Here is a 10,872-nt window from a genome sequence, read left to right as displayed (position 1 = left end):
TTCGATGATCTTGGGCTCGTTTTGAAGCAATGGAAAAGCCCAAGGTCCTCACATAGAGAAACACCCAAGATCAACAATAAATAATGATGCAAGTAATGCAAAGGTTTGAGCTCTCTACATGCGACATGATCAAGCTACTTGCCCGAGAGTCCCTCTTGATAGTACGGCTATCAAACCTATAATACGGTCTCCCTCCAAGCACCATGAGACCGGCAAAACTAGGAAAACCTAGCTAAGGTATACCTTTGCCTTGCATATTCAACTTGAGCTTGGTGATGACTCCAATTGTTGTCTCAAGTTGGAATCCCTTTCTTGTCCACAACCACTTGGTGAAGATGCTTGAATTGATTCCTCATATTGTAGTGAGGGAAGCCTTAACTTAAGCCCATCTTCACATGAGCATTATCATGATGTGGACCGCAAGCTTCAAAGCATATAACCTCTGGCTTCTCATCTTGCACTTGGACTCCTCGAACCCGATGACCATCACCACTTGATGTCATCCACACATAGGCTACTTGAGATCTTTCCTTTTGATGCAAGCCCATGAGAAACACCTAACCCACATAGACATACCAAACACATAGCATGGGTTAGGTAACAAAGCACAATTCACAATTACTTACCATACCGCTAGATCACTTGATCTCACGTGGTACAATGTTTGTGCTTTGAGAGTTGACCACTTAGATATAATCTTCGAGCTTCATCTTGGTCAACCAACATCTTTACTCAAAGCTCCATCTTTTTCTTGAAAGCCACAATGAACTCTTCATTTCCCTTCATTGCTTCAAGACTATATCACCAAAGACTCTTCCATGACCATATCAAGTTCCACTATGAATATCATCTTGGTCACCACTTGCCCTTCTAAAAACTCCATCACAATCTCTTGAGAGGCATAATGAATTCGTCACTCTAGTTGCTTGCTTCAAGACTTGATCAACCGAAACCCAACACATGAGCTCACCATGATCTTGTCTTGAGACCATAACTTGAATTCTTCTCTTTGATTATTCTCTCAAGCCCTTGATCCTTAAAAGCCCTCCATCATAATATCTTGAGAGGCACAATGAATTCTTCACTCTAGTTGTTTGCTTCAAGACTTGATCAACAAAACCCAACACATGAGCTCACCATGATCTTGTCTTGAAACCATAACTTGAATTCTTATCTTTGATTACTCTCTCAAGCCTTGATCCTCAGGATCCCAAATATATCAATCTTTGAGATCCTCCAATGCACTCCATCATGAACATAATTAGATTAGGCATTGAAACCAATCTTGATGGCTTCAATAGAAGTACTCGAACACCAACTTGAAACCTCACTAGATATGGGATCTCGAGAGCCAACACCTAGGCCCCGTGAGCACGGGGTATCCAGAGAGTTGACACTTGACCCCGTGCGCAAGGTACAAGCCCGTGTGCACGGGGTATCCAGAAAAGGATACCATAAGGACTTCTTCGGATGCTTTGATGGCAGACTTCACAAAACAACCCAATGCACTTCAAGCATCACTATGGAACATATCTTCATATAAGATTCAATGCACTTGATGCTCCATAGGAATTGTCATTTAATACCAAAGCATAGGGCAAATATATCTTCATATATATATGGACTTCATCCTTGATTCCGTCCAATATCCTTGAGGCACTATCTTAATATATATGGACTTCATCCTTGATTCCGTCCAATATCCTTGAGGCACTATCTATGGACAAAACCTTCAAATATATCTCACTGGAAACATTAGTCCATAGAGATTGTCATTTAATTACCAAAACCACACTTAGGGGCTACATGCCCTTTCAACAAAGTAGGCGGTCTTTGTGCCCGTACAAACTCTTGTGTCCCTGGTGCATAGAACTTGGTAGGATCACAAGTTACTTCTAACCATTTAGGATGCACTCATCATCCAAGGGTAACAATCAAAATAAAGTCGTTTGGAAACACCCCCTTAAAAGATTTCAAATCAAAGCTTCTCTCAAGTACCCAAAGGAATCACTCTTTCACAAAGACATAAATGCGAATAGATGATCCCGAGGAGTAGTGATTAAAAGAAGTTAAGTTTCTGTTTGTTAAAGAATCAAGAGGTGAATCATGGAATCACCCAACAATTATTTGTTCTTCTATTGCCTTAGATCTATCTTTATCTATATGGTTAATGTATTTAGTAGAGTGAAGTGGGATGTCCAGTGGAGTCGAATGAATTGTGAGGTTATGTGATGGATGGAACCATGAAGGGGTATATGGAGAGAGAGATTCATAATCTGACCAACACAAAATAGAGCCATTGTCAGGTTTAAGATATCTGGAGCAAAGAGCTAAGTGATAGTTTAGAAGTGCCAAATTTACACTAGACAAAAAATAAGCAACCTAAGACGGCTCAAAATTGCTGATGAAAATGAAATGCTTGGAAGTTCTATGGGAACATATTTAAAGAAGTATGTGTTGAGTAGTTTTGACATATAAAAAAGACTTCATCATATGAACACTTACTAAGAATGGCGTGTATTCAGTCAAGTCATACTATAGGCTTCTGGTTGTGGAAAGTTAAGATGCCATCGAAAGTGGAAGTGTTTATTTGGTTGGTTCTTAGAAATAGTATTCTTACTAAAGACAACCTTCTTAATAGAGGATGGATTGATGATAATAAATGCCATATTGCGGAAGAAATGAATCTATCAACCATTTGTTCCTATAATGTTCTGTTGCAAAATTGCTTTGGAACATAATGAAATGTGCTTTCAATTTGAATGATATATCTGACACTATACATGACCTGTTCAACATTTGGTTGTTGAGATTTAATAAAATTGGAAAAACTTACTTGTGGTTGAAAATCTGATATTTTCCGGACTATTTGTAAATGGAGAAATAATATCATTTTTTGATAAACAAGGTGGCCGGTCATTGTACTCCTGTTAACATGGTTATCAACTGGCTTCATGATTGTAATATTCTACAGAAAAACCCATAACGACGAAGAACAATGAAGTGGGGAGTAAGAATGGTTGAGCTGATTGCAAGTGAAGTCTTCAAGGCGACGCACTGTTGGAGGATAGGGACCAACAGGATTATGGTCGGATGATCTTCAAGGAGATGTTCTTTGTCCCTCTTGCCTCTGGCTATTGCCGAAGTTTTTCATTTATTATCCTACTATAAACATCGATGTATTGGTGTTTTGCTAGAGATTCCTGATACTTTCTTATAACCATCTCCTGGAGATTTGTCTTGCAGATTACAAGGATGATTGCGTCAGAGTTTATTAGCTTTTGAAGGTCATCACTAGTTATATCCGATATAACCCTTTGTGGTCTTTTGGGGTTGATGGGTGTAGGTTTTTTTTGGAAAAAATAAAATCTAATATAAAAGTTCACCGGAAGTATAAATCATCTCAAACATAATAAAAAATTAATCGAGATTTCGAGACCATCGGACGACCACTTAGGTCATGCATGGTCACCCTTTATGCTTACTTGTTCTAGTTTCTGTAAGAAGACATTGCGGTTTTGGTTAAGGCAAATGATAGCGATCAACCGGCGGATAAACATCAGAGATGTTGACCTCCTCGAGCAAACGACGCGAGTCCTCACAACTCCCACCAAACCGCTTATCCGTTTCAACCCTATCTCCTCGCTGCACATCCACAAGTCTTACCCCTTTCCTTTCTAGTACCATCTGCATCACTCCTTCCTCACATCACCCATCCTCATCCACGCTGCCGAACTAGTCGTCGTGGTTCTAAGGGAGCAGGCGATGACACATCCATGTTGCAAATCGCCGCTGTAAGGATCGCTGTTGCAAGGGATTCCAAAAGGTATTGTAGTAGGGCGGGGATCCTACGCTGAACCGTTAGCGCGCGTTCACCTCAAATCACTTTCAGGCGAGGCACGACTCGCCAGCGTGCTTCTGCAACTGCGGGAGCGATGGCGCTGCTGCTCTGTTGCAGTCGGCAGCGACGCGCACGACGCAGGCAACGACAGCGATGTTTTTGCACATCATTTTAGTTGCAAAATTTTCCGTAACATTACCTATGTTGCAAAAGTTCTTCCACAACATCACAGTTGTTGCAAAAAAGTTGAAGGTAGAAAAAAATTCTGCGACACGACCTATGTTGCAAAAAAAATCCCGCAACACAACCTATGTTGCAAAAGAAATATTCCGCAACATGACCTTTGTTGCGAATATTTCTGCAACACGATATTTGTTGCAAAGTAGAAGAAATGTTTGGCCACTAGATTGTCTCGTAGCCGACGACTAGCAAGGTTGTGGACCTTTTAAAAAGATCTGCCGACCGACACGTAGCAGCCTCCTTCTGTTAATGGATATAATAAGGAGCTCTCTTTATATAAAAATACATATGCAAAAATCCATGTGTGCATCCCTCGTGTGCTCTGATAATTAGTGTACACTAGCACATAGGCCCATGTGTCGCAACAGGAGAAAAATTAGTATGCATTTAGAGTTATTAGTGAGTATTATATGCGCAAGCAAAACCCTATGCGCACGTGAAAAAGGAACATTTAGCTTCTCGGTTTCGCCGGGTGTGAAGTAATCAATATGCTCTTTTTCCATTAATTGATCGAGGGCATTTAAGAGTTTTGCTACGTCATCGTACGACAGAGAAAGCCCATGATTTATTCAATCTACTTTTTATTTAAATCAAGGAGATTTTATGGTATGAAATTTCTGAATATTGTAGGAAACATGAGCCATTTTTTAAAACCTGACCAGTTTTTTGAAAATTATGTACACTTTCAGAAAAACATGAACAAAATTTGAAATAGGAACATATTTTAAATTTCACAAACATTTTTTGAGAACACCAAATTTTTTTATATAAAAATATGAACATTATTTGAATTTGTGAAGTTTTTTTTAGAACGGGAACATGTGTTGAAAATTCATAACAATGTTCAAAAATGTGTATCCTTTAACATTATTTTGAATCATGAAAATTTCACTAATACAAGACTTTTTTCAATTTGGAGCATTTTTTGATTTTCATTTTCTTTTTAAAAATCTCGAATAATTTTGAAAACCAATAAAATTTTGCGAAGAAACGGGAAACTTTTTTCAAGTTCTGAATATTTTTCAAAATAGCAACAAAATTTTGGAGTTATGAACATTTTCTATAATTTGTTTTTTTAAGTTGTGAACGTTTTTTGAGAATTTTGAAATTATGAAATAAATTTTATAAGAAAAATAAACTTGGAAGTGAAAAAAGAGGTAGGGGAAGGAAAATAAAAATAAAAATAAAACACAGAAACAAAGAAAAATGAGCCAACCCGTTATTGGTTGTCATGTGCGAAGCTCGGACGATTTGTCGCCCAGTGCGGAAAATAGAATTTTCACAGCTGCATGGGCAGAAAAATAAACGGGTTGACTTCACTAGGCCATAGCGGGCGACCCACCTACAAATTCTAGAAAAGGTTTTTTTTCTAGCAGACGAACGCATTAGAATTTTTTTTGAGGGAATGCCATCATGGCGGTTCATATTTCATGTGCGAATAAAGATACGTCGTTTGATAAAACGTCTACTAGAAACCCCGGAGGCTCCGACTTCCAGACAATTGTTCGAGAAGTCCCCGAGTTCCTAGACAATACATCCGCCGCCATATTGGCCTCCCTAGGACAGTGATGAAAACATATTGAAATAAAATTGCGAGCTAAAAAAGAGCATTCTTCATAGATTGCCGCCGCTGGGCCGAGTGAATTTCCGCCGTTCTGCATGATCTCAATTACCTCCATACAATCCGCCTCCACGTAGATTTTGTTGCAGCCCATATCATTAGCCAGAAGAAGCCCATCCCTAAGACCCCGAGCTTCTGCTATCCCGGCATCTTCCACGAACGGAATATCAACACAAGATGCAGCCAAGAAAAAACCTGTGTCATCACGTAAAATTGCACCCGTACTCCCAGTACCTCTATCTTGATCAAACGTAGCATCAACATTGAGTTTAACTAGACCATCCGGCGGCTTGTTCCATCCATGTCTTTTGATTCTCATACTTTTAGCTAAGATCACGAACGCATTAGAATTTAGTACCACCTCAGGCAGAAAAAAGTTCTTTTCTGCAGTGAACAGATGAAAAAATTGGCAAAATGCACCTTGCTTTATTAGTAGGTATAGATATCTTTCTCTAATAATAAAGCGCTTATTGCCTCTGGTCATACGTCGTGCACTTTTGTAGAAAAATCCTTCACTTTTATGGAAATAAACCGCAGTCTAAGCTAACCCGAACCGGTACACCCAACGTAAGAGAAAGAAAATCGCACCCCCCGGCCCTGCAACCCAATCACCATCTCCACCTCCTGCCATGCCCCTCACCGCGTGCCACCACCGCCCACCATGCTGGCGCACCTACCCCTATCCGACCGGCTACACGCGGACGATGCTCGAGCGCACCTTCTGGATCGGGTCAACGCGACGGCTTGAGCGATTAGGGGGTGGCACAGCTGCTCGATGTAGATTGCAAAACAACGTCTGCAGTTGGAGCTTGCATGGGCCGAATCCGTGTGTGGCAGGGGCTGGGGAGGCTGATCTGAAGGCGGGCGGCAAGGCAGGGTCGCCGATGACGAAGAGGAAGGCTGTAGAGGCGAGGCTTCACTGGTAGAAAAGAGAAACAGAAGAGGATTCGGGAGGAGAGGTAGGGAGAAGAGAATGGGGGAAGAAGGATGGCTGGCCTTCTCGGCACATGCCATACAATCTAAAGGTTTGACCATGCAACTCTTCTCCCATCTTCTAATTTAATCAGAAATCAACAATCAGCAAAGCGGGAGCTGTAGGATCAGAGTCCACCCTTCTCTGCAGCTCAATCATGGGGTTGTTCGTGGCTTCACGCTCGCCTTACAACCTCCATGACACTTGCCATACGATCTGCATGACTGCCCCATGGTGTTGTTCCGGAGTTCTAGGATCAAACAAGGTACCACTACCATGGTTTTCCCTGAGCTTAATCACTTATGTCTGCATGCGGAAACTATAGCCTGGTAAGAAGTTGAAACATCAACCTTAATTTCTCAAGTGCGCCTATTACATCAATAAGTAGCATTGTCGCACTGCTAATCTGAAGACAATTTGCATTGACAGGTATACATATGTAGTAGATGGGTAATTTAATTGAGATACAAGTATGAAGTGCTGCAGTTGTAGCAGATCTCCATCAAGTTCCGTCGAAAATTGCATGAAGCGTCCAATGTCGCCGCCAAGTTCGCCGGAGGAAAGAAGCACCGAGTTCGCTGGAGGAACAAGAACATTGGTCGAGCCGTCCAATATCGCCTACAGGGGCTACAACAGAGGTATTTATCCCCTTGAAAGCTAATCACTGGATGGAATCCCCTATTTTAGTTATTGTTTTTGTCCCTCGGCTCTGTATGCGGCGATATATATGATTATACTAGCAGCTTTCAACAGCAGCAAAATAGCGTGCCCAATCTGAACTTTGAGAATGTTTCTCAGTTCATGTTCCACTTTGATCCTTTTTTCAGTTAAAGTTCCAAGCACTTCCTATGTGAATCTGAGAATCTCACTGAAACCCGTGTTTCATTGTGTATATTCAGCCTATCGAGTCGAGTTTCAGACTGATCATAAACAGACCTCAGTTTAAGTTGTGATGCTGATTTGATTTGTGTGGTGCACCATCGTCCATATCTTTGATTTCAAGCAGTTCCATGGCAAATCAAATACTTTTTTTCTTTGTTTGTGACAGTACATATTTAGCAGGTTAAAGCATGTACTATTATGCATACTGAAGTGTAACAAGCCTTTTCACTAGCAAAACTAAAAGTATATATAGCTTATGTGTACTGTACTTTCAGTAATAAAGATGTCAGTATCATTACTTTTCAGTTAGGGGGTGGTGGGGATTCACTCAAAGTCTGGTTCAATGCTCATCGTGTTATTTTTCCATAAAAAGGAAATAGTGAGATGAGGTCATCATCATCTAACAAATAAGAAATTAGTCAATGCCACCCACGAAAAAAATGAGGTCAACACTGTTCAGAGAAGAATGGAACTCACTGTATTAGGATACTAAATCCTCACTTACGCTTATCAGTAGTTATCAGTTTAGGTTCTTGAAATGTTTAGAGGCCGTCGCTAGCTTTCCAGAGGTACCTCAGTGTTCTATGATTGGAAATAGAAGATAGCGTATAGGAGGCCAAATTTTGACATGGTTCGGTCATCCACATATTTTAGAAACAACAGATCAGATATAACAACTATCTTAGGAGTAGAAGACACATCTATATAATTTAGAAAAGATCTACAATAGAGAAAGAAAATGACCAAAACTGAAACTATATAACTTGAGGCATTAAACCAACTACTTTATCTGTTTTTATGTATTTTGCATTATGTTTCAGCTAATCAGCGATACATGCCCCTGTTTTGGTTTATTTTTTCTGAAAAACTGGTAATCCTGGAGAACATACTGGAAGCTGATGTTGTAGCATTGCAGTGTTGCATTGCGTATATTTGCATACGAGAGTTACCGCCAAGGCATGTTAATGTCAAGAGCCATTGGTAGGCAAGCTGCTTCCTATAGTGACTAATTATGGCTCTGCCAGGTTTCTCTGCATTGATAGTGTGCAGTGAGAAGTATGATGGGCCAAATAGATAGTTCTTGTTCATAGTGGTTCAAATTTAAACATTTTATTTATAGCTTTTTTTCCTCTTGTTTTAGTCGATGTTAAGGAGCGCTTCTTTCATGAGCTCAGTTTGATTTGGCATGGGTTTGCAGTGTGTGCACATGCTCAACATGTAATGTCACAACAACTCAATTTCTTTAGATGTGGCATAGGAAGTTGAAGGATCGATATAGTTGACTAGAGGGGGGGGGTTGAATAGGAAACTAACAATTTTTAGCTTTTCTTTACCAAATTAAACTTTACATCAAAGTAGGTTGTCTAGATATGCAACTAGGTGAACTACCTATATGATGCAACAACAACAAGCACACAAGCAAGCAAAGGATACAACACAATATAAGCTTGCACAAGTAAAGGTGAGAGATAACCAAGAGCGGAGTCGGTGGAGATGAGGATGTGTTACCGAGGTTCCTTCCCTTTGAGGGGAAGTACGTCTCCGTTGGAGCAGTGTGGAGGCACAATGTTCCCCAAGAAGCCACTAGGGCCACCGTATTCTCCTCACGCCCTCACAAAATGCGAGATGCCGTGATTCCACTATTGGTGCCTTTGGAGGCGGCGACCGAACCTTTACAAACAAGGTTGGGGCAATCTCCACAACTTAATTGGAGGCTCCCAACAACACCACGAAGCTTCACCACAATGGACTATGGCTCGGCGATGACCTCAATCGTCTAGGGTTCTCAAACACCCAAGAGTAACAAGATCTGCAAGGGATTAGTGGGGGGGAATCAAATTTCTCTTGGTGGAAGTGTAGATCGAGGCCTTCTCAACCAATCCCTAGAGAATCAACAAGTTTGATTGGCTAGGGAGAGAGATCAGGCGAAAATGGAGCTTGGAGCAACAATGGAGCTTAGGGATGGAAGAGGTGGTCAGCTCAGAGAAGAAGACCCCCCTTATATAGTGAGAGGACAAATCCAACCATTACCCACTTATCCATCCCGCAACATGCGGTACTACCGCACCAGACATGCGGTACTACCGCAAGGGCCTGCGGTACTACCGCAAGGCACTATGGTACTACTACTTGCGCGGTACGAACCAGACGACCCCCTGTTGTGTTGAAGGAACGAACGTTAGAACCGCCAGAGTGATACTATCGCGCGCCCTTGCGGTACTACCGCAAGGCAGGGTTTGTCGAGGCTGGGAAGGCACGGACGAATAAAATTACATTCGTAGCTACTTCTGCTGAGTTTCGATCTGTGCAAAAAATTCGACACGGTACTACCGCATGCAGGGAGCGGTACTACCGCGTAGGGCGCGGATGTTAAAAATTACATCCGCCCTACTTCCGTGCGGGTTACTGTGCTGGGCTAGAGGCCACGGTGCTACCACGCCCGAGGAGCGGTACTACTGCATCACACGGTACTACCACGTCCCCGGCAGGTACTACCGTGGGCCGCTGCGGTACTACTGCTCCCTTTAGTAGTACTACCGCATGCCACAACACACTACCACTTGGAGTCCTTCATTTTGCAAAGACATGGATAAATGGTCGGTGCTCCAGAAAAGCAAAGAAATGGTGGTGCAAAGGAACAGACGTGTACGTGTTGATTCCACCCAAACCTTTCCGACGCGGACCCTTCTTAATAGTACGGCTTTCCTACGACTCAAATCCACCGAAAAGAAACGAAGAGAAACACCATCTTCACTAGGCTCTGAGGGGCACCGAATCGTCTTGTGCCTAGACCTGAGATATCTGAAATGTTCAATGCACACGATTAGTCCGCAAATGCATTGTCATCAATCACCAAAACCACATAGGGTGAAATATGCCCTTACAATCTCCCCCCTTTTGGTGGATTGATGACAATACGGGATTTGCACATAAGAGTACAAAAATGAACATATGCAAACCCAACATCTACAAAATATAGACAAGCTCCCCCTAGATGTGTGCACTCTACATAAATGCTTTGGACTGCACGACACACATACTAGGATCAACACCCCCCTATATTTTATAGACAAGGCATTCCTTGCAACAATATGAATGACACCCAACATGGAGGCAAGGCAATGAATATGAGCATAAAGTAAAGGGCACAAGATAGCATAGGCTAACAAACTACCAAGCATAATAGCTAATAAGATAAGCTTAAGTGCATATGTCTTACACCATATGATAGTCTCCGGGACACACACGAACACAAACGCAAACCAACAAACCAAAGCAACACAAACAAAAGTCCAACGAAACGAAGGCACAGAG

Source organism: Triticum dicoccoides, chromosome 5B, assembly GCF_002162155.2.
Source record: "Triticum dicoccoides isolate Atlit2015 ecotype Zavitan chromosome 5B, WEW_v2.0, whole genome shotgun sequence".
NCBI lineage: Eukaryota > Viridiplantae > Streptophyta > Magnoliopsida > Poales > Poaceae > Triticum > Triticum dicoccoides.
This window is presented reverse-complemented; position numbering follows the sequence as displayed.